Here is a 23,884-nt window from a genome sequence, read left to right as displayed (position 1 = left end):
GAACTAGAAATGACTACCAAGACATTAATGTAAATGACGAGTGTATAAAGTGCTAAACTCTGGCAAATTCCAACAGTTAAAGATGGGAAGAAAAAGATTGGGCAAGAATGATTAAGAAGAATAGGCCATGTGCTACATATTTCTTTGTTATCTAGAAGTGAAGTGAAGAATGTGTTTCAAAGAAGAATTGCTGAATGTGAGAGTAAGGTGAGAATTCTCAGTACATCTGGATTGGAAAGATGAAGGTCATTGTTGACCTTGACAAAAGTTGTTTTGATAGAATGGTAAGGATAAAACCCAATTGAAGAGAAAAGGTTGTAAATAGAGGGCACAGAAAGCTCAGGATGAAAATTAAAATGGAAAAAAAAAACAACTTTTGAGTTGTTTGTCTATAAGAAGGTACAGAAATATGAATCAGAAACTTGGGGAGAGAAGAGTCTGTAGAAAAATAAGATTGACATTTTTGTTCTTAAGATGGAAGCTATTTTACCAATGAGGATTTTGATAGGAAATTAACTTGAATACAGCTGACTACCTCTTTAGCTCCATGATGGCAAAACATGCCCTGTTCTGGTTTCCATTTACTTCCTGTGGTTCCACAGACAGATCACCACAGATCAGGCAGTAAATGAAAATGAGCTGGTTGCAGCTAGGGATGTGAAAACTTGGAGCCATGGTTCTATCACTCATGAAAATATCTTCAGTTTTGGAGTCAACTGTAGCTACTCTTTAAGGAGCAGCATCTTCCCAGTTAACGTCCTGGTTCTTACTCTCCCTCCACCCGTTCCAGACACCTAGCTGAATCCCTCACTCTGGGACTTCAGACTGCTGAAGATAAAGACAACAGCTCCAACCACATTGCTGATGACTACCCAGTGATGGTTACTTCAGGATACCATTTATGTGGAGGTCTCCTTCTGTCACAGAACAGGCTCTTACCTAGGGCTGATCCTGTGTCAGCATTGGGCCACATCCAGTACAAATCTTCTGCATCAGCTACAGTGGCCCATGCTGGGGAAGGGATGCCTCAAACCCAGAGATAATTAACCAACCCAATGGGCCCTTGTGCAGAAAGCTTGGATCTACCATTTCCTTCTCACCACTAGCACTTCAGCATTTTCACTCAACGTTGCAAACTCCATGGCAAAGCTGGAACTTAGGACCCTGGTGTATCTGCACTGCAATGCATTGGTCTGTCAGCCTACTGGGACACCATCGTGTATGATAACCTGTCATGAAGACGAAGTGTTGACATCCATTTTTAGAACAGTACTGTTGGCATTTCTCGTAAGAATCCCATAATTCTACTCCAAGCCACTAAGGACTCTTCAGAAAAACCCCGTAAATACTCAAGTTCTTGGGTGCCTGGGTAGCTCAGTTGGTTAAGCGACTGCCTTCGGCTCAGGTCATGATCCTGGAGTCCCTGGATCGAGTCCCGCATCGGGCTCCCTGCTCGGCAGGGAGTCTGCTTTGCCCTCTGACCCTATCCCCTCTCATGTGTTCTCTCTCTCTCAAATAAATAAATAAAATCTTTAAAAAAAAAAATACTCAAGTTCTCCTATAGACTCCATAGCTCTGAAGGTGGCAGGCCTTTTTAGGACTTAATTGTGGAGCCTTGTTAGTGTCCTACTTCACTATCAGGAAATTAGACACGAATTACTTATGGCCAATGTATTAATGAAAACAGATTGCATTAAAAAAGAGAGGGTTAGCCCTCTAGGACATGCCCTTTCTAGCTGTCTGTCTGCATCAAATGGCTTCTGAGATCGAAAGTGAGACTTTAATTTTTGGGTACTGCTGGAAGGAAACATATCTGCATGAGTTTTACCTTCTTGAACTGATGAGAAGCTTGAGTACCAGGAAAAAAGTCTTGAAGCTAGGATGTAAATGTGACAGATGAAGCTTCCTCCCTAGAAATTCTTGACATTTGCAGAAAGTAAAAAATGACCCTATGGAATTTTTCTTAAGCTTATTAATTCCAAAAAATCTACTAAATATTTGGAATTGTTTACTGGCCATCTTCTTCCTGAAATTTGGAAGTTATAGAGAGATCTGGTAGGATGAAGGCTTCCTGAAAGTGCATTAGCGGGTGGCAGATGGCCAAGCTCCCATTCTGCCAACCAACAGAAGACAGCTTTACCCTCTACCTTGTTGTAGTGCCACCACACTTGGGGCATTCCAACAAGCATAACTGATTTCAATGAGCTGAAAAATAAAAGTAACCACTGACAAAGACTACCAGCCAGAATAAGAACATAAACTTGCCCTTCTGGAGCCACTGGAGAAGTCAGAAGACTATCTCATTAAACAAATAAACAAATATTAAAACATTTAAGACTATGTATTAGCTATCTATTATTGCATAACCAGTACCATAAACTTAGTACCATAAAAAAATACATGCTTATTATCTGAAAATTTCTGTGCATCAAAACTTGGTCATAAGTTACCTCGGATCTCTGCAAGGCCACAAGCAAAGTGTTTTCCGGAGTTGGATTCCTATGTAGAGGCTCAACTGAGAAAAATTGATTTCCAAACTCAGATTCCTGGCATAATTCTCTTCTTTCTCTTTCCCTACTCCTCCTTCTTCCCCTTCCTCTCCTTCTTGTCCATTTTCTTCTCCTTTTCCTTCTCCTCCTTCTCTTTTTTCTTGTTTTTTGGTAAAACTGAGGACCCTGGCTTCTTCCTACCTATAGACAGCTCTTAGCTCCTAGAGGTTACCCGCTATTTCTTGCCACATGGTGGCTTACTTCATCAAAAGAACAAGGAGAATCCCTAGAGAGATACTGTTAGCAAGACAGAGTGCAATTTAACATAGCATAATGAAGGGTGCAATGTTCTCTTGGTCAACAAAGAAAGTTGCAGGTCCAGGAAGGGGAAAGAATTATGTAAAGTCACGATCACCATGAGACAGGGAACATGGGTGCCACTTTATAGTGTCCTGTACACAAATGATAAATACAGCAAGTGTTTTGAAGCTAAAATAAGAACCTGAATTCGCATCAAAATTATTCAGTAGCTGAACTGAAGTATATCTTTAATGACTTTGCACATTTTGATGTTATATCTGTCTCTAGAGAGGGCTCACTTTTTTCACTGCTAGCCAGAGAAAAGTGGGGGTTTATCATCTTAATCCACTCAGGGATTGAGATAAATTGAAGGTGGGTTGCAGTTAGTGTAAGGCTCATTTTATATCTGCTTTGCTCTTTTTCATAGGGTATAGTCCAGGGCTTTCAACTAAGAGCCTAATGTATCACCAGGGACCCTTTCTGGAAGGGTTCTATATTTTAATCTTTCTTCCTAGAACCATAAGACTGAAAAAAAAATCCCTTCTCCACTTACTCAGAGTTTTTAGGCTTATATTAAATCTCCCACTCTGCACAGTTTCTGCTTCACCAACTGTTTCCAGGTAAAAAGCTAGCCTTTCCTAAATTATCCCTTCCTTGTGATCTCTGTCCCTCCAATCCTGTTGGTTCCAGGTTTCTGATACTACCATATACTGTTTTTAAACATTATCCTAATTTTGAAGTTGTTTCTAGAAATATTGGTCTTTCAAAAACTTTTTTATCTTACAGTAAATCAGAAGACCTTCTGTATCTAAAAAAATTATACACCACACTTTCCCATTCTTCCTGTCATTTTATTACCTCATATTTCTCTATTTATTCTGAGTCCATTTTCCCCTGAGAATATAGAGAAGTATATTCTTTATTTTGTTTGTGTTTTTTTTTCTTTTTGTTTTATTTACTATATGCTACTTGCTTCTATCACTTCCTCTCATTTTTGTGTCTATTTACTCTCCTTTAGAGAATACTGTGGAAAAGGCTATTTGGAGTAAACTGGAAAACTAACACTCAATGTTGCATGTGTTGCCTTAAAAAAACTCATGGAAATTCTGAATATCTCTGATCTTATGTAGATCCGTCCCACTATCTATTGCTACATAACAAACTATCCCAAAATTTATTGGCTTGAAACAATGATCATTTTATTCTACCTCATCAGTTTGTGGGTCATGAGTTCAGGCAGGCTGACTTTTCCATTTCACATGTTGCTAATAGATGTCGCTAAGTGGTTTTCAGCTGGCAGAGGGCTGTCTTGGATGATCCAAGATATCTGGCCTCCCATGTTTTGTGCCTTGGCAGAGATAGTTCCAAAGCTGGGCTTAGCTGGGAATCTCAATCAGAGAATCTACATTAAGCCTCACCACTGTTGCCATCAGACTTCTGCCATGGCAACTCAGAGATCCCTAAGACAGTGAGGCCCAGGTGGAGGCTGGAGAGATTCTTTATGTCCTTGCTTCAATGTCCCAGAATGTCATTGTCGCTGTATTTGATTGGTCAAATCATACAGGACAGCCCAGGTTCAAGAGAGGGAAATTATATATATATATTTTTTTAAGATTTTATTTATTTATTTGACAGAGAGACAGAGAGAGAGGGAACACAAGCAGGGGGAGTGGGAGAGGGAGAAGCAGGCTTCCCGCTGAGCAGGGAGCCTGATGTGGGGCTCGATCCCAGGATCCCAGGATCATGACCTGAGCCTAAGGCAGACGCTTAACGACTGAGCCACCCAGGTGCCCCAAGAGAGGGAAATTAGAGTCTGCCTATGAGTGGAGGAGTAGCAAACAGTATGTGATCATCCTTAATATATCACAATATCATTGTTGCATTTTTAGCGTTTGCCTCTGCCCACCCCCTATCCCTTTCAGGGAGAACAAGTTATAAAATGGGCTTATGAAATAGCTCACGGCAATGTAATAAGTCAATTATTATATTGTAATATTTAGTGCTTAATTATCACTACTTAGTTTACTCTCTCTGCAGCTATAAAGCCAAATGTGCTTTATCTCTGTCATGAACTGATCCATAAAGCTAGGATATTTCTCAGGGTTAGGAGTCCTAATTAGAGTTTAAAATTATGTGTCTTATTCATGTTGGTTAGAAAATTATTTGAATCTCAGCTTTAAGTCTATACTTTTATACGTTGATTTTTGATACTGCAGTGGGGATTCTGCAATGTATAATTCTTTGTCATGTGGATTCCTCTTATGCTTTTTCAATACAGGCACTGGAGAGAGACTGAGGCAAAAAGAGGAAAGAAGGGACTTGTCAATGCTTGTTGTTCCTCTCAGCGTCACTTTATCAATGTTGCTTCCCCCTTGCTGCAGCAGTGGTTTTGAATTCCTAGAATAGTTTGGCTCTTTCAGAACCATCCTCATCACCACCCCTCCCCTCTGGGGGGTTACCAGAATTAAGCTGACTTCCAGCTCTACACATCTGAAAAGATGTGATGCCAACACTAACAGATGATGCTATCTCCTGAGTAGTGTCTCAGCCCCGGTTCTGTGGGACCTTATTTTGAGCTTCTAAAGTACTAGGCATTACTCCTTGCTCAAAGGTCTTAGTTATTATCTATAGAATCCCCCCTGGCCACCTCTGGTTTACCAGACTAGCTGGCTTGGCAACCTCTCTTCACAGGCCTGATTCCCAAATCTGTGTAGATGCTACTCTTGGCCTCTAGGTTCTGAGAACTCCAAAGCTTTTTCCCATATCTAAAGGCAATACCCATTCTCTCATTTATTCCTCCTGCCTTACTTCATTTCTTCCCCTTCTGCCATTTAAGTTCTCCAATATCTATTTAACCAATTTCTTATATTAAATTTTCTCTGTTGAGATAGCTAATGTAGTTTCTTTTTTTCTAACTGAACTCTCCCTGATAACTTGTACGGATCCTCCTTCATCCTTCATTCCCTTGGGATCTGCCTCGGGAAAATACAAGGCAAAATTCTAACACATTTGTGGTAGCTCACTCAACTTTCTTCATTCCACTTGATAATTCTGAAAGAACCCAGTTCATGTATAAAGTCCTTTTCTGCTTAGAAGAACTTCCTTCTAAGGCTAATACAGAATACTTGAGCTGGAGAAAATAACTGAGATCAAGGCCTAAGAGAAAACACCTAATAGTAAGTCATTTTTACTTTGTATCTGTTTCCTTTCTGTTAGTAATAATAACATTTTCTAGAAGCACTTCCATAATAGTTTCTCTCTTTTCAGGAGTGATTCTTCACCCCTGACCTGAGCAGAGTAAACTTACTCTGGGTGTGTATCTTCTGTCCTCCCTTGTCTAGGTGACAAGTACATTAAAATTGACAATGTATTAAGTACTATAAAAAGTGTTATTGGAATTTTAGAAAACAGATAAATCTGTATGAGGGGCTTCAGATAAAGCTTTATAGGCACAAAGATAATTTATTGAAGGGGTGTGTTGGAGGTTCCCAGAGTTAAGGGGATAGAGAATGTGGGCGCTGAGAAAATTGCACGTGAAAACTATATTATTGGATCAATCCTTGGTTTATTCATAAAGATTTTGAACAATACTTTTATCAGTAAGTAATGAATTCAGAATTTATTCAGATTTGATCAAATTTGTTTATCATAGTACTCTGACATTGGACTCTAATTCCACGCCCCCCAAAATGTATTTTGTTCTTTTTGCTTATGGCTTTACACTGCCTTCTTATTCTACAGCCAATATTTCTGTTATATCTCCCTCAACAGTTGATTGTCTCCTTAACTTAATCTTATTAATCTACATCTCATAACAAATATGGCTGTCAAAGTTACCAATTTCACTCTACACTTTATCTTCTCATTGCTGGCTCCTCTCATAAGGCCTCCATGACTGTGTTGCCAAACTTCCTTAAAGGTCTTCTTACCTGTAGCATCGTGCCTATTGTTTACTGCTGAGACTTCTGTATATTGGATAACTAGAAACTCTGTGTGTGAGTATTCCTTATCTAATCTAGAGTAAAAAGAGGAAGAATAAAACTAACAACAATTTTTCATTTCTCATTAATAACTACATTCATTTCATTTCTATGTTATGAGACTAAAACATAAGGAGCATAGGTAGAGAAATAGTGAGAAACAACTGAAGGTGAACAATTTCTGGGTACTGTAAGAAAATGGAGAAATAGAAGAAAAATGGGGACTCAAAGTGAAACTTAAAGGGCTATTAATGGCAGTGCATAAAAAAAATCTGCTTGTGAATTTTATTATCTGAGCAAAGAGAAGTACTGACGAAAAGTCTTCTAGCTTCTATTTTCTAAAAGGCAGCTATTCAGGACAGTGGTTTTCTAATCTCCTATGTGAATGTAAGTTAAGGACATATTACAGAGGCCACAGTTTTAGCACCACTTATAAATTCTTCTGGATATCACATTTAAAATGGAATCATTAAATTGTTCTTATAAGTCCACCAGGATTGCATGCATGCACAGTATAACTGTGTTGACCTGGCAATGAGAATACAGTAAATCAAACCCAGGTACCCCTTATTCCAAATCCCTTGGTACTTTTCCCACTAAATCCTACTTCTTAATATAGAGTACATTGGCATAGCTCATATAATAGTATATTCAAGGTGAGAGAAAGAATAAATGTACTATTCAGATACATTCCAGTTTTAAATTTCATAAGACAAATACCTTTAGTATGGTTTAGTTTCAATATCCCAACTCACTTATTATTCAATTCACTATGCAGTGATATGAATAGAAAAAAATGAAGTTAATACCATCTACTGATCTGGCTTTCCCCACTAGAGACCAGCTTTCTTACTAATTCAGTCATCTTCCTCTTACTAGATAAAATCGTGCAGCCACTCAGTCTTTTACACTAATTGAAAAAATGCTGATTTTGTGCACTGATGGACTACAAAACTTCACTGGAGAGTTTCTGTGATCATAAGTACATTTGATCATTTTAAATAGCGCTCAGGGACCAGATAGCAGAGAGACTAATGCATCTCTGTTTGGAAGGTCTGAACACAGCATAAAGAGGCATTTCTAATTCCACTCATTACTTCTTCTGAGAAAAAGAATTTTAAGTATTTTATCAGAGTTCTAGTAAGAAAAAAATTCATTTAAATAACAATCTAAAATCTATATCTGATTTTTGGATATCATAATTAGAATGCACAGAAATTATCAGTGAATAAAATTACTAATGGGTCTTAAAGTTATCTTATTTTTATTTAAATTAGATGTCAAAATTAATTTTTAAGAGTGTGCAATTCATGCCTTCATATCTCCCCAATCTGTGGGTACAAATAACGTCAGGCTTATGTTAACATCAATAGTATATTTTCTTGTCTTCACAGCTGTAGTTCAGCTTGTGGATCCTTGTTCTATTTGCCACTTAAAGGAGTCACACTGTCACTAACTAAAGACATTCTGATAATCTTAAAGCAGATAATACTTAAGAATTTTTGTCCCAAAATATAAGCCTGGATTAGTAATAACTGCTTTTCTCCAAACACTGTTTTACTTGTATTCTGAAGCATTATTGTTTTCTTTGAACAATGATTGTGTGGCAGCCTTTACATTTTACATACTAGGAGTTTAATGATGAATAAAAACATAAAGGAAAGACTCTGCTCTCATGAACTGTGCATCTTCAGAAGATGATGAGAGATGAATAATAAATAAGGAGACATAAAAAGAAAAGGAATGAAATTGTAAATGAGATGAGAAAATGAACAAGTGGATATAGCAGAGAGTGATAGGGGCAGATGCTTTTTTATATGGAAAAATCAGGGAAAGTCTTCCTGAAAAAATGATCTGCCCTGAAACCTAAGGACTGAAGAGAGGCTAGCCACCAAGCACAAACAAAATAAACAAATGAACCAAAACTAGAGAAAAAATGAAGGTAGCAGGTACTGCTAATGAAAATCACTTAAGAGAGAATAAATGGGTTGAATTAAAGAAAAATAAAAAACATAAAGGTGTTGAGTAAACTATAACCAGAACCTCTGAATCACTCAAGGAAACAATTAACTATGGGGTTTTCTCCCATAGCTCCCTGACATAGCACCCTTTCTCTAGGTCTGCCAAAAATAAGCTTCTGCTTTCCTACTCCTTTTAAAAACAGAACCTTATATGATGTATAAGTATCTGTCATGGTCCCATTAAAAAATAGAAACCAGTTCAAATAATTCAAGAGAATATAATAAAAGGACAACTTTTAGACATGTGGTAAAAGTTGACACCCAATAAGGGATATTAAGGCAACCAGACTAACAATATCTAAAAATTGCTATCACCCTTAAGAATAAAGAGATAAATTTGGAAAATTATGCTTTTGGAATCCAGACAGAGTTAGAATTACCGAGTAGTGGACAAAAGGAAATAAAATTAGTCCAAAAGCGATTCAGCTGTTGCCAAACACAGCCTGGAGCAGAGGACAAGAGGGAAGACTATCCCAGTCTCTCTTTGTCTCTCACCTCCCCATCTCCTGTCAATATCTCCCATTGGCTGAATACAATGGCATACTAGCTAAAGGAGGAGCACAAGAAATGCAATGTCTTGAGGTAAACCTCTGGGGCATAGAACAATAATGGAAGAAATAAGAATACATCTGAGGTGTGGGAGGTGCTAATTGAAAAGAATAAGCACAGCATGCAGATAGATACTTGTGGATAAGATAAAGAAATCTATATTCTAAAAATGCAATATGTGAGAATCAAATTCAGATAAGGAAATATTCCTTGTACATATCAATTAAATTCATCAAAAAAGTGACCAAATAAGTTTCCCTGCTTTGGGAATATGTCCTTATAAAATTTAAAATTATAAAAGCAACTTATTGGGGCGCCTGGGTGGCTCAGTTGGTTAAGCGACTGCCTTCGGCTCAGATCATGATCCTGGAGTCCCTGGATCGAGTCCCGCGTCAGACTCCCTGCTCAGCGGGGAGTCTGCTTCTCCCTCTGACCCTCCCGACCCTCCCCCCTCTCATGTGCTCTCTCTCTCAGTCTCTGCCTCTCAAATAAATAAATAAAATCTTAAAAAAAAAAAAAAAAAGCAACTTATTGGTTGAAACTAGTCATTTGTCTAAATCTAGTCCTAAGAGATAATTTGCAACATTATTAATAAACAAGTTAGGGAGGGAGACTTCAGTTTTCTTTTGGGAGGAGAACTGGGGGTGGATAACAACAAAAACAAAAAAAACTATGGCAACCATACATAAAGTTTATTTGATGACTGATTAATGGTTATTATTTTGACAATGAATGAAAATCTATAACTGATTATCCTGAAAACTCTTAGGAAAAAGTATACCTCCATCTGATTGATTGAATCAGAATGTATCTTAATAAGAAAAGAAATTAGGTCTTTTCACTCCCTCTGGTCTCAATAAACAAATTTCTCATTCATTAGTTCAGTTTTGTTCCAGGATCCTACTAAATACTGAAATAGAGTACATTCTTGGCTCATTCCACCAAGGTCCTAAAGAACTACAAGAGTGGTGGTGGTGAGGATCAAGATAAGAAGGAAGTAATGAGTGGAGAGTTCTTTTGAACCAGCATAAATAAACTGGTAGTATTAATCTTGAGCAAGAGGCTTCTGGCCTAGTTGTTTGAGAAAAATAAGATATGAAAAGGGCTACTCCCGTTCTGCTCTTGCTTCTCTACCATCTTCACTTGGGATGATCAAAGTTCTCTTCTATATTTGCAGATGTTCAAACCAATGGTGCAGATGATTTAATGAGTAAAATCAAGGTAGTGCAAAGATTTTCAAAGATGAAGAACTGGAAAAACAGGGAAGGGATTTGACTTGCTAAAGGCAGTGATTTCCATATCCTCTCTCTAGACCACTAGGGCAGATGGACTGAAATATATGGAGTGAAACTCTCACTGACTATAAATAGAAAGCTTCATAAAATATGTGAAATAACTGTCATCAGAAATTAGACAAAGGCAACACAGAACTTGTGATCCCTGATAGAAGGAAAACAAACAAAATGAATCTCAAGATGACATTATACAAGAACAAAGGAAGAATTGATAAACTGGACTTCATTAAAATTAAAAACATCTGCTCTGTGGACAATATCCAGAAAATGAGAATGAAAGTCACAGATTAGGAGAAAGTATTTATGAAAGAAACAGATAGATGTTAAAGGCTGCTATAAAACACATAGCCCTTTATATTTTGATAAAATATGCTATATTTTTATAGCAGCCCTTTATCAAAATATAAAATATATATTTATATGTCTGTATATATATATACACACACACACAAAGAACTCTTAAAAACTGAACAGGTAATTAAAAAATGGAACAAAGACCTAAAGACCTCAACAAAGAAGATATACAGTTGGCAAGTAAGCATATGAAAAGATGTTCCACATCATTTGTTATCAGAGAAATACACATTAAAACAATGAGATACTACTACACACCTATTAGAATGGCCAAAATAAGGAACACTGACAATACTAAATGCTGACGAGGATGTGGAGCAATTCACATTCATTGTGGTGAGAATGCAAAATGGTAATGTCACTTTGGAAGACAGTTTGATGGTTTCTTATAAAACTGAATATACTCTTGCCATGTGATCCAGGAAACATACTCCTTGATATTTACCCCATGGAGCTGAAAATTTATGGGCACACAAAAACCTGCATATGGATGTTGATAGCAGCCTTACTCATAATTGCCAAAACTTGGAAGCAATCAAGATGTTCTTCAGTAGGTAATGGATAGATAAACTGTGGTACATCCAGACAATGGAATGCTAAAAAGAAATGAGCTATCAAGCCATGAAAAGACAAGGAGGAAACTTAAGCGCATATTGCTAAGTGAAAAAAAGCCAATATGAAAAGACAATATATATACTTTATGATTTTAATTCTAAGGCATTTGAAAAAGGCAAAAATACGTGGACAGTAAAAAGGAGGAATGAATAGGTAGAGCACAGAAGATTTTTAGGACAGAGAAACTATTTTGTATAATACTGCAATGGTGGATACATGTCACCATAAATTTGTCCAAACTCATAGACTGTCCAACACCAAGAGTAAATTAATATAAACTATGGACTTTGGGTGATTATGATATGTCAATGTAGGTTTATCAATTATAACAAATGTATCACTCAAGTGGGGGGATGTTAATAATGGGGGAGGGTAGGCATGTGTGGGGCAGAGATAAGATGGGAAATATCTCTACTTTTCTTTCAATTTTGCTGAAACTTAAACTTCTCTAAAAAGTTATCTTAATTAAAATAAAAAATCTGATAGTATGTTTGCCCTGGTATATTTTAGACTTACTTGGCACTTGTGATCCCTTTCTTCTTTATGATTTATCCCTTTTAGATTGGGTATGTTTAACCTATGCCTGCCCCACCATTGTATTTTATTTATTTATTTAATTTTAATTTTTTTTTTAAAGATTTTAATTATTTATTTGACAGAGGGAGAGACAGTGAGAGCAGGAACACAAGCAGGGGGAGTGGAAGAGGGAGAAGCAGGCTTCCTGTCGAGCAGCAAGCCCAATGCGGGACTTGATCCCAGGACCCTGGGATCATGACCTGAGCCAAAGGCAGATGCTTAACGACTGAATCACCCAGGCGCCCCCACCATTGTATTTTAGAAGCACATACCTTGTCTAGTTTCACAAGTTCACAGCTCAGGATGAGTCATAACTCAAGTCTCACCCATTTCTGATTAATTAATATTTTAGATAAGATTTTGGACTAAGCTTTGATGATAGAATGAGATAAGACTTTTGGTAACTTTTGGAATAGGATGAATATATTTTGAATGTGAGAAGGACATGAATTTGGGGGAGTAAGAAGGTAGAATGTTGTGGGCTGAATTGTGCTCCCCCAATAATTCATATGTTGAAGTCCTAATCCATACTACCTCAGAATGTGACTGTTTTTGGAGATAGAGTCTTTATACAGGTAATTAAGTTAAAATTAGGTAATTAGGTTGAGTCATAATCCAATATGACTGGTGTCATTATAAGAAAAGAAAATTTGGATGCTGACATGAACAAAGGTAAGACAACATAAAGACGAAGGGAAAAGATGACCATCCGTAAACCATAGTGAAGGCCTGGATGGATCCTTCCCTCTTGACCCTCAGTAGACAGCAACTCTGCTGATATCCTAAACTCAGACTTCTGGCTTCCAGAACTGTGATAAAATAGATGTCCATTGTTTAATTAATCCAGTCTGTGGTACTTGGTTATAGCAACCCAGCAGACTAATATACATCCCAAGAATTTTTATTAAGAGGGCTATTAAGTAAACCTCTATCACCCAAGAAGCAAAGAATGAGATCTGCATGAGAGACAAATTATAATTTTTTTAAAGATTTTATTTATTTATTTGAGAGAGAGAACAAGCGGGGAGAGGGACAGAGGGAGAAGGAGAAGTAGGCTCCCCACTGAGCAGGAAGTCTGACATGGGGCTTGATCCCAGGACCCTGGGATTATGACCTGAGGCAAAGGCCGATGCTTAATTGAGCCACCCAGGCAACCCGATGTCTCTAGTTTTAGTATTGCTGTTTTTTTATCCCGTTGTTCTTTTTTTTTTTTTTTAATTTTATTTATTTATTTGACAGAGAGAGACACAGCGACAGAGGGAACACAAGCAGAGGGAATGGGGGAGGGAGAAGCAGGCTTCCTGCTGAGCAGGGAGCCCGATGCGGGGCTCGATCCCAGGACCCCGGGATCATGACCTGAGCCGAAGGCAGACGCTTAACGACTGAGCCACCCAGGCGCCCCTATCCCGTTGTTCTTTTGTGAATGCAATAGTTGGTTATTATTTACTCTTGATTTGGTACACCATACAACGTAATCAACCAACTGTTGAGATTTTTCTCAGAGGCACAACTCAGCTTCTTTTGATATCATTTTCTTGTAAGAAATTATTATTTTACCTGAGTGGTTGAAGTCAAACATAAAGTGACTTGTAAAAATATAGCAATCATAGCTACAGCCCAGACAGAAAACTAAAGCCCTTCTAGCTAGTCTACAAGTTATTAGATTAGGGATGGGATCAGTTCTAGTGGTTTAAGTTTAGCACTCTTGGCTCCCTGTTTGGAAATCAATGGCAAACTATAATCATAATCTTTCCCCTAATACTGTCTGTATTATATTACTTAAGTGTGCATCCTCTCCAGAATCTTTATTGCTGCTGTACAGTCACTGTCCTTTAAATGATGCAATAAATCATCTTCCAAAGAAAAACAAGAAAATCTATTTGGAACAATACAGTCAAAAACTCCATGCATGACTCATATTTATCAGACAATGATATAAAACTATACTGATCACATTCCATGATGGAAATGATCTACCATTCAGCTTAGTCAATGAATGATCAAAAAAAGACTGAGAATTTGAACCAACATATCAAACAATTTGTGGACCAATTATACTCTCTCTGTGCTAAACAATTCTGTGACCAAATAAACTTCTCTGTTTCTGTGCTCAATCATACTTGTAACTGATGAAATAATTTAGCTACATGATCCAGCAAATATTTGTTCCTGGAAGATTAGACTATGAGAAAATTAAATTAGCTTCGTTGCCCATATGAATATTTTGATTATTAAGGCTTTTCCACCAATACAAAGCTACTTTGTTATAAACTCTGCTCAGTTCCAACTAGTCCTCTGCCTAGGATGATCTGTTTTAAAATCACTAAGTGATTTTAAGTCTAAGTCATGAAACTCTGCATGTATTGTGTTATAAATTCTGATGAGACAAAACTATTTTTTGTTCCATGTGATGTTTTCTGTGAATACCATTAAGTCCAATAACTCAGCTTTGCTTGATCTACTGGTCAATGGTTTGGACCAATATTTTTTTTACTGTTTTTTTTTTTAAATTAACATACAATGTATTATTTGTTTCAGGGGTATAGGTCTGTGATTCATCAGTCTTACACAATTCACAGCACTCACCATAGCACATACCCTCCCCAGTGTCCATCACCCAACCACACCATACCTCCCACGCCCCTCCACTCCAGCAACCCTTAGTTTGTTTCCTGAGATTAAGAATCTCTTATGGTTTGTCTCCCTCTGTTTTTTTTTTTTTTTTTTAGAGCAATAAAGAATTCTAAGCAGGTCAGGTATATGCAAATCTGCATTTACAAAAGATTACTCTGAATATGATGTGCAGAGGCCAATGAATAGGTTTAAGCTTCTAAATTTTTAAGAACACTTATCTTTTCATAATTATTTTTCATGTAGACTTGCTTACAGTTAAAAGAATAGTTTTTAGGGGCGCCTGGGTGGCTCAGATGGTTAAGCGTCTGCCTTCGGCTCAGGTCATGATCCCAGGGTCCTGGGATCAAGCCCCACATCAAGCTCCTGGCTCAGCGTGGAGCCCGCTTCTCCCTCTCCCTCTGCCTCTCCCCCTGCTCATGCTCTCTCTCTCTCTCTCTGTATCTCTGTGTCTGAAATGAATAAATAAAATCTTAAAAAAAAAAAGAATAGTTTTTAGATAGTATTCTATACTTGCTTGATATCTTATATATCAGTATAAATCAATGCATACATTATATAACCAGATCAACAGTAGATTTTATGAGATTTCTATGTGATTAATATTAAGATTCAGGGCTATCAGAGCTAAGGACCAATACCAATTTCTAATAACTATAAACAGGAATTGCCAACCTGAAAGGTAAGAAATCAGCCTGTTTTCCAGTAGCAATGTTAGGGTCAGTCAATCCAGTCATCCAGTTTTAAAGATAAAATGTTGACGTGAAAAATAATCAAATTATTTAATGGAAAATGCTCCTTCTTATTGCTCAATGAATAATTTTATATAATTCACTAGCCAAGAGTTCCCATTAAATTCACACTCCTTTCAATGTACATGGAATTCATACTGCATTTAGAAGCAGTCTCAGCACATTCTGATACATTGAACTATAATCCTAACACCAACCAGCTTTTGTTCATGTTCAGAACTTGTGATTACTAGGAGCATTTCTCCTAGAGTTGTTCAGCCCCTAAGGCTATTGATCTAGTGCCAAACCTTACTGTATTTCTCCATCTATTTTCTCCATTTATTTTCAACTGATGTGCTGGGTTTGACCTTTGCTTTCCTCTGTAATTTTGCTTCTCTGTGGTTTCTTATAATGAGTATGTCTATGACAATAAATCTTTCCTTGAACATAGTTCTTGAATTAACTATAATTTATAACAGAGTAGCTTATTTACCATGGCTTATTTTGGGTACTTCCAAATGATTATCTTAGAATTCTTAATCACTAACTGAAGTTTTATTTATTTAAAAAGTCATGTGTAATCACATATTATTTAAAGCTTTTGTGATTTATGGTCATATGCACACATGAGATTTTTGAATTTGAAAGCTATGGAAATGTATAAATCATTATATAAATACTAGGTGTAATATTACCATTTCATTACTGTATATAAATTTTCATTCTTTAGATAAATCATATATAACTTAAATCTTTTTGAAGAAATTCTTTCTGGAATCATAGTGATAGTAGATGTTTCTATGTAGCTATGAATGAATCTATACTTCATTTCTACACTGCTGTGCTACTCAGTTGATTTCTAAATACTTCTTCCCCCTGGCCCTAAATCCACTGCTTTTCTGGTCCAGCCTTAAGCCATTAAAATTCCATTTACACCAAGTTCCAATATTAAAGGCTTTTGTAATGTCCAATTTCACTGAAAATTCTGCTTCTAATGCATTATTTGAAGATAATATGGAGCCAACCTTAAGGATGTCGGTAAACTTTAAGAGACGCTTCTTCAACTTTTCAAAATAGCCTTGGAAAGGGATGCCTGCATGGTTGTTTGTTAAGTATCTACCTTCAGCTTCCCAGGATCCCAGTGTCCTGGGATCTAACCCAGCATCAGGCTCCCTGCTCCACCGGGAGCCTGCTTCTCCCTCTCCCTCTGCACTCCCCCCACCCATGTTCTCTCTCGCCCATGCTCTCGCTCTCAAATAAAATATTTTTTTATATATTTTTAAAGTGAGAGAGGGAACACAAGCAGAGGGTAGTGAGAGAGGGAGAAGCAGGCCTCCCGCGGAGCAGGGAGCCCGATGAGGGGCTCGATCCCAGGATACTGGGATCATGACCGGAGCCGAAGGCAGATGCTTAACGACTCTATATCAAGGGAAAAATTGACGCATACTCTAAATTGTATAATCTAATGGTCCTTCCACTTTTAGGTGGCAATTTTGGACTCATTTGGAATCATCTCAGCCTTTAGATTAAAATTACATGGGATGATGTTGAGTGCATTGCAAGAAAGGAAGGTTGAGGATCAGCAGAGGGAGATATAGTGGCTTCTGGCATACTGCTTTAATACAACTGAAAATATGTTTATAAATTGTAGACATCATGCAGCAAATATATCTGGCTCTCCTCTACCCATGTATCTTCTTTAAAAGTTATGCAAAATTCTTCAAAGGTTATGCAAAAACTAATGATGTAATGTATGGTGATTAACATAACATAATAAAATAAAAAAATCAAGATATACATATATATGTATATATACACACATGAATAAAAAGAGAATGAATAAAGGATGAAAAAAATAAAAAATAAATAAATAAAATATGCAAAGTCATACTATGGAAATTGACCAGTGAAATGTCAATGTAAAGTAGAAGCTTAAGAGCCTCTGCTAAGCACCCATTCTCCTTTCTCTGCATTAACAATTATGGAAGCACGTGTCAAGATAGAATCTCAGTTTGCATCCCTGCAATGGATATGTACTGTGAATTATAGATCCACATATTTTTAAATTTTTTTAATTTTATTTTAATTTATTTTAGTTAACATAAAGTGTTATATTAATTTCAGGCATGCAATATAGTGATTCAACCCTTCCATATATCACCCTGTGCTCATCAAGACAAGTGCACTACTCAATCCCCGTCACCTATTTTACCCACCCCCCACCCCTCTCCCCTTTGGTAACCATCAGCTTATTCTCTATCGTTAAGAGCCTTTCTCTTGATTTCTTTCTTTCTCTCTCTAATATTAAATATTAATATGTAAATATTAAACAACACACTACTGCACAAGGAATGGGCTGAACAAAAAATCAAATGGCAAATCAAAATATGTCTCAAAACAAAAAGAAAAAGAAAACACAATATTCCAAAACCTATGAGATGCAGCAAAAGCAGGTGTTAAGAGTGAAATTTATGCTATAAAGGCTTGTATTGAGAAAAAAGTTCAAATAAACAACTTAATATTACACCACAAGGAAAAAGAAAAATAAGAAATTTAGCTGAAATTTATTAGAGGAAAGAAATAGCAAAGAAAAATCAGAAATAAATAAGAGACCAGAATAAACAATAACATAACATTGAAATTAATGATGGGTTTTTCCAAAAAAATAAAATAAAATTGGCAATGCTTTAACTATATTAACTAAGAAAAAAGAGAGAAGACTCAAAAACCAAAATGAGCAATGGAAAATAAAACAACACAACAGACAACCACAGAAATACATAGTGTGATAACAGATTATTATAAAAAATCATATACTGATACATCAGATAACTTAGAAAAAAACAATAATTCCTAAAAATGCACAGGTTACCATGATTGAATCATAAATCTTGAATCCAAGAAATAGGAACTCTTAGACCAATAACAAGAATGAAAGTGGAATTGGGAATCAAAAATCTCCCAGCACAGAAAAGCCTAAGACCACATAGTTTCACTGGTGAATTCTACCAAGCATTTAAAAAAATAATAATTAATGACAATCTTTATTAAAATCTTGTGAATAATGGAATAGAGAGAGCATATTTAAAATCATTCCATGAGTTCAGCACTACCCTGACACCACAGCAGGATAAAAACAATACAGATCAAAAAAGTCTAGTTTGATAAATATAAATATTGGTACTTCAACTTTCTTCTACCATTCCATAGGTGGCCTTTTAGTTTCCTTTGCTGTGCAGAATCTTTTTATTTTGATGTAGTCCTAATAGTTTATTTTTGCTTTTGTTTCCTTTTCCTCAGGAGACTTATCTAGAAAAAAAATTTGCTACAGCCAATGTTAAAGAAGTTAGTGTCTGTGTTCTCTTCTAGGATTTTTATGGTTTCAGGTTTCACATTTAGGTCTTTAATCCATTTTGAATTTATTTGTGTATGGTGTAAGAAAGTAATCCAGTTTTACTCTTGTGCTTGTTGCTGTCCAGTTTTCCCAACACCATTTGTTGAAGAGACTGTCTTTTTCTTATTGCATATTCTCTCCTGCTTTGTCGAAGATTAATTGACCATATAGTTGTGGGTTCCTTTCTGGGTTTTCTATTCTGTCCTATTGATCTATGTGTCTGTTTTTGTGCCGATACCATACTGTTTTGATTACTACAACTTTGTAGTAAAACTTCAAGTCCAGAATTGTGATGATTCCAGCTTTGTACCTATGTTTTTTAAGCTATAGACATCTGTGGAAATTCTACTGCAGTTTACTTTAGCCCATCCTTTTTGACACAAATATTTGGTAAGTTCCATTCATTTTTATGATGATCTGTAAAATTATCTTAGAGCATTTACCTGATTTGACAAATCAGTTGAGTGTTCAGAGTAGAGTCCTGTTTGTATTATGTCTTTTCTTTGTTCATTCATTATTATTCATTTGTTCATTGAGAGTTATATTAATTTTCATCCTTTCTGGCTTTCCTTTTACTTCTTAAACAACTAAAATCTAGCTTGCACCATGATTTCCAAAATGGAAATTTAAGCTGCTTAATAAGCTTTTTCCTGACAAAATTAATCAATATTTTTCAAACCTCATCTTATTCATATTTTCTCCAATATTTAATTCTTCCTTTTTGGACTCCCACTTTTTTGGTTTCCAGCACATAATTTACTTTTGGATCATTACCTACCCTCCTTGGACACTCATTCTCAATCCCTTGATGGTTTTCCTCCTCTTGCCAATTTTCTAAAACTCTCAGGGTTTCATCCTTAGCAGTCTTTCTGTCATCAAACATTGTTTTTAAACAATTTTACTTACTCCATGGTCTTCAACTTTTCCCTAAAGACTCTTCAGCTTTCACATTTTTTTTTTTAAGTAATCTCTACACCCAACATGGGGCTCAAACTCATGACCCCAAGATCAAGAGTCACATACTCTTCTGACTAAGCCAGCCAGGCACCCCAAGTTTTCACATCTTCTACATGCTTTGGATTAGAATTTTTCACTACCCAAAGGATATCCTTTCTGTTGTGAGACAAATTACTTTTATCACACCTACTCTTGTCCCCATTATCATATAATCACTAAAACCCAAAGTTTGTCTTTAATTCTGTATTCCATCTTCCATCCACAGTCCCCAGTTGTTCCCTATTTCCTCCTATCCTACAGTTCACAAAAACATCATTTTTACTTGCTTAATATGTATTGAATCTGTTCCCTCCTTATGATCATCACTGCTGTTGCATTTATGTAGGCTTCATCCATTATTTCAGAATACTGTATTTATCTCCATATTGGATTATTACTTCAAGTCCCATCATTCCCTGCCTTCTTTCATGAGGCAGAAGATAATTCTAAAATTAAAATTTGATCATATCTTTCTTACTTACACTATCTCCATGACTCCTCCACCAAATTCTTAAAAATTTCCCTTGATCTACATCTTAGGGAGACTTATAAACAAAATACATGAAGAAATATATAAATTTATCTGCTGATAAAGATGCAGAGTATTTTTCTCTGATCTCTTGCTCCAACTCCATTCCTACCATAGACAGAAATGACCCTCTTGAAATCAGGGCTTCTTGGAATTAAACTTTGAAATCTATAATAAAAACCATACTAATGTTAAACACCAATAACAATATGACATAAAGCACAAATTAGACATAGCACATGTTATTTTTCATGGTCCAGGTTTGCTTTATTTTTATGTCTTGTCTTTACTACATATCACATTTAGCACTTATTTTTCGTTTCATTTGTTATTTTGTCAGCTTAAAATGCTTTCCCTCCTGGGTATTCCTGGTTTACTCTTGCTAAGATTAATTAAAATTAGTTGAAAGCTTTTCTGTTGGATCTACACTAAAGGTTGTTGTATGTACAGTCCCTGTCCTTCCCACTATTCTCTCCATGTGGTTATTTAAAAATAGATTAATCAAAATCTTAATTCACTATCGCAGGGTGCAATATTCAAAGCCTTCCCTGGAATTTTTGAAGTTGGTTCTAAAGAGAGCAAAAAAGAGTGTCCCTTATTATTTAAGATTAAAAAAAAACTCTTGAGCTGTTAGATTTCTTTCATTTTCTGGGAAACATTCTGCAACGAAAGAAAATAAATTGACATGTAGAGCAATGAATGACGGAAAGGGAATTGTGGAAGCACTTGAATACTTGCTCTAGTGGTTCCTGGGTTTTGCTGCATCCTTGCCCTTCCCATGGATTGAGTGTTCAATCTTTTCTTCTGTTATGTAAATTGCTTCAGTGTACCTAAAATAAATACCCTTTTTGCATTAGCTAATTTGATTTGGGTTTATCTTGCTTACATCTAAAATGTTTTCACATATATCCACAAAGAATGGTGATATATTTCAGAAAGTTAAAAATTTCCCTAGACCCTATTCAAGGATTCCCAACTTAAGGAAATCTCTGCTAGACAAAGTTCATCCCCCCTTTCCTCTATGTCCCCATAGTTCTTCATTCAGAAGACATTTATAGTTCAATCATGCTTCTTTAACTTGATTTATAGTTTGTCATTACTCTCCCCCATACCCTCACCTTTGATTGGAAGGAATTGTGTTCTATTCATCTTCATCTAATTCTCTTCACTTTATGATTATTATTTAATATTTGAATGTAGAAGACAGCAGAGCAAATTTAACTTCTGTGATACTCTGAAGATTATTCAAGATTTTTGAATGTTAAGGAGAACATTAGAGGTCAGGTCATTTTGTGTCCCTACCTATATAAATATTTATTCTTGAGATCTGTTAACAGCTGGTCATCTACCTCTGCTTAAATATGGGGTTGACTTATGAGATAGCTTGTTCTATCGATAGATAACTATAGTTGATATAAATTAATACACAATTTCAATGCCAATTTTTAATTTCCACAATCACAGAAAATACCCTTTGAAGTTACTATATTTGTTAGTTAGGCCTGCCATAACAAAATACCACAAATTGTGTGGCTTCAACAATAGAAATTTATTTTCTCACAGTTCTAGAGGCTGGGAGTCCAAGATCAAGGTGTTAGCAGGGTTGGTTTCTCCTGAGGCCTCTCTCCTTGGCTTGTTTCTTTCTCTGTCCTCATATGGTCTTTGCACTGTGCATGTGCACTCCTGATGTCTTTTTCTCTTCTTAGAAGAACACCAGTCATATTGGATTAGACTTCATTTAAACTTAATTACTTCCTTTAAGGCCCTATTACCAAATTGGGGGTCAGGACTTCAATATATGAATTTGGTGAGGAACACAATTCAATCTATAAGAGTAACAAAAAGAATTATGTTTAGCTTAATTCCTGCTCACATAATTAGGGAGCCATATTGATATTTTAATTTTGAACAATGATCCTGAAAAATTTCCACTTGGTTTATAAATTTCATGTTGGTCTTTTTAAATCAATCTGTTACTATTAGTGAACCTATTCATGTTCTGAATAACTTACAAATATCCTGATTAATCAGAACTAATGGCAAGATTATTGTTTCCCTTATCACTTTTGTCATATTTTCTTCACTCATCTTTAGGAAACATGATCCATTTCCCACTAAATGATACAAATTTTATGAAGCATAAGTAAAGTAAAGCAGGAGAGCAATTTCTCTGAAGAGTCACTTCAAATTTTATTAACAGAAAACCAGTCAGTGCACAAAGCACAACTGCTTAAGTTTCCACTGAAATCGTTTTGGTTATAAATTACACAGAGTGTTTATTTGAAATTAAATATGCATATTTCATTTTATTCTGAATGACAGTGACCATATGCAGCTTTCAACCACATAAATTATATTAGATATGAATACACTAGTATGTCCAATTTAACGGCATATGGTTAGAATCCTATTTCTTTCATTTTTTAAACTTGAATGTTTGTATCATAACTAAAATGAATTTCATAATAATCTAAGACTTTATCTGAATATATACCAGTAAAAATCTCTCGACATTCATTTTTTAGTGATGAAAATGAAGCTTTTTGTATATATTTTTGGAAGTTATTGGTAGGATGAACATAAGAAATTTATGGTAAACTATTTTAATATAATTGATAAGGTGATTATAATGCTTTATTGCTTGTAATATTTACCATCTCCCCACAATTTAGAAACTACTGCTATTTCTTTATGCCTTAGTAACAATACTAATTTCTATTTGAGTGCTGTTGATACGGATTTTTCTCCCAAAATGTATTGAAAACCCTCTGTACCATTTGAATCTAAAATAGGCAAGGGTATCAAAATAATAGTTTAGATAAAAAAATCACTTTCACACAGAAAAATGAAAGTCACTTTCTTTAAATTTTGAGAAATGATGTACAGTTACTACATAAAAATTTCAGTAATTCAGTACCCTTTGTGATTATGCAAAAGTTCATTTGAATTGCATATGGCTGTATTTTATCTTTTCTATAATAACCTTTTACTATTTAGATAAAAAGGAACATTTTTACAATATTGGTAAATAAAGTTGAATATTATAAGTGGGTTCTATATCCAATATATAGAATAAGGTTTTTATTTTTAACTGATTAGTACAAATTAGAAGATTAGGTATGAAGCCTATTTGTTTAATAATAACGCACAATGTGTATGTTATATGATTAATTGAAAAACTTCTTTTTCATATAGAAATTCTATTAAAGGGCGCCTGGGTGGCTCAGTTGGTTAAGCGACTGCCTTCAGCTCAGGTCATGATCCTGGAGTCCCTGGATCGAGTCCCGCATCAGGCTCCCTGCTCGGCAGGGTGCCTGCTTCTCCCTCTGTCCCTCCGCCCTCTCATGTGCTCTCTCTCTCTCATTCTCTCTGTCTCAAATAAATAAATAAAATCTTTAAAAAAAAAAAAGAAATTCTATTAAAA

General features: G+C 35.8%; 1 pseudogene; it reads left to right on the top strand.

Moving 5' to 3' along the window:
* The first annotated feature begins 547 nt into the window (after positions 1–547).
* Positions 548–1,373, top strand: LOC115941540 (zona pellucida sperm-binding protein 4 pseudogene; annotated as a pseudogene).
* The last annotated feature ends 22,511 nt before the right edge of the window (positions 1,374–23,884 follow it).

The sequence above is a fragment of the Leptonychotes weddellii genome, chromosome 8, assembly GCF_054177405.1.
Source record: "Leptonychotes weddellii isolate Sample4059 chromosome 8, ASM5417740v2, whole genome shotgun sequence".
Lineage (NCBI taxonomy): Eukaryota > Metazoa > Chordata > Mammalia > Carnivora > Phocidae > Leptonychotes > Leptonychotes weddellii.
The sequence above is the reverse complement of the archived record's forward strand: the minus strand, read 5'-3'. Positions and strand labels throughout refer to the sequence as shown.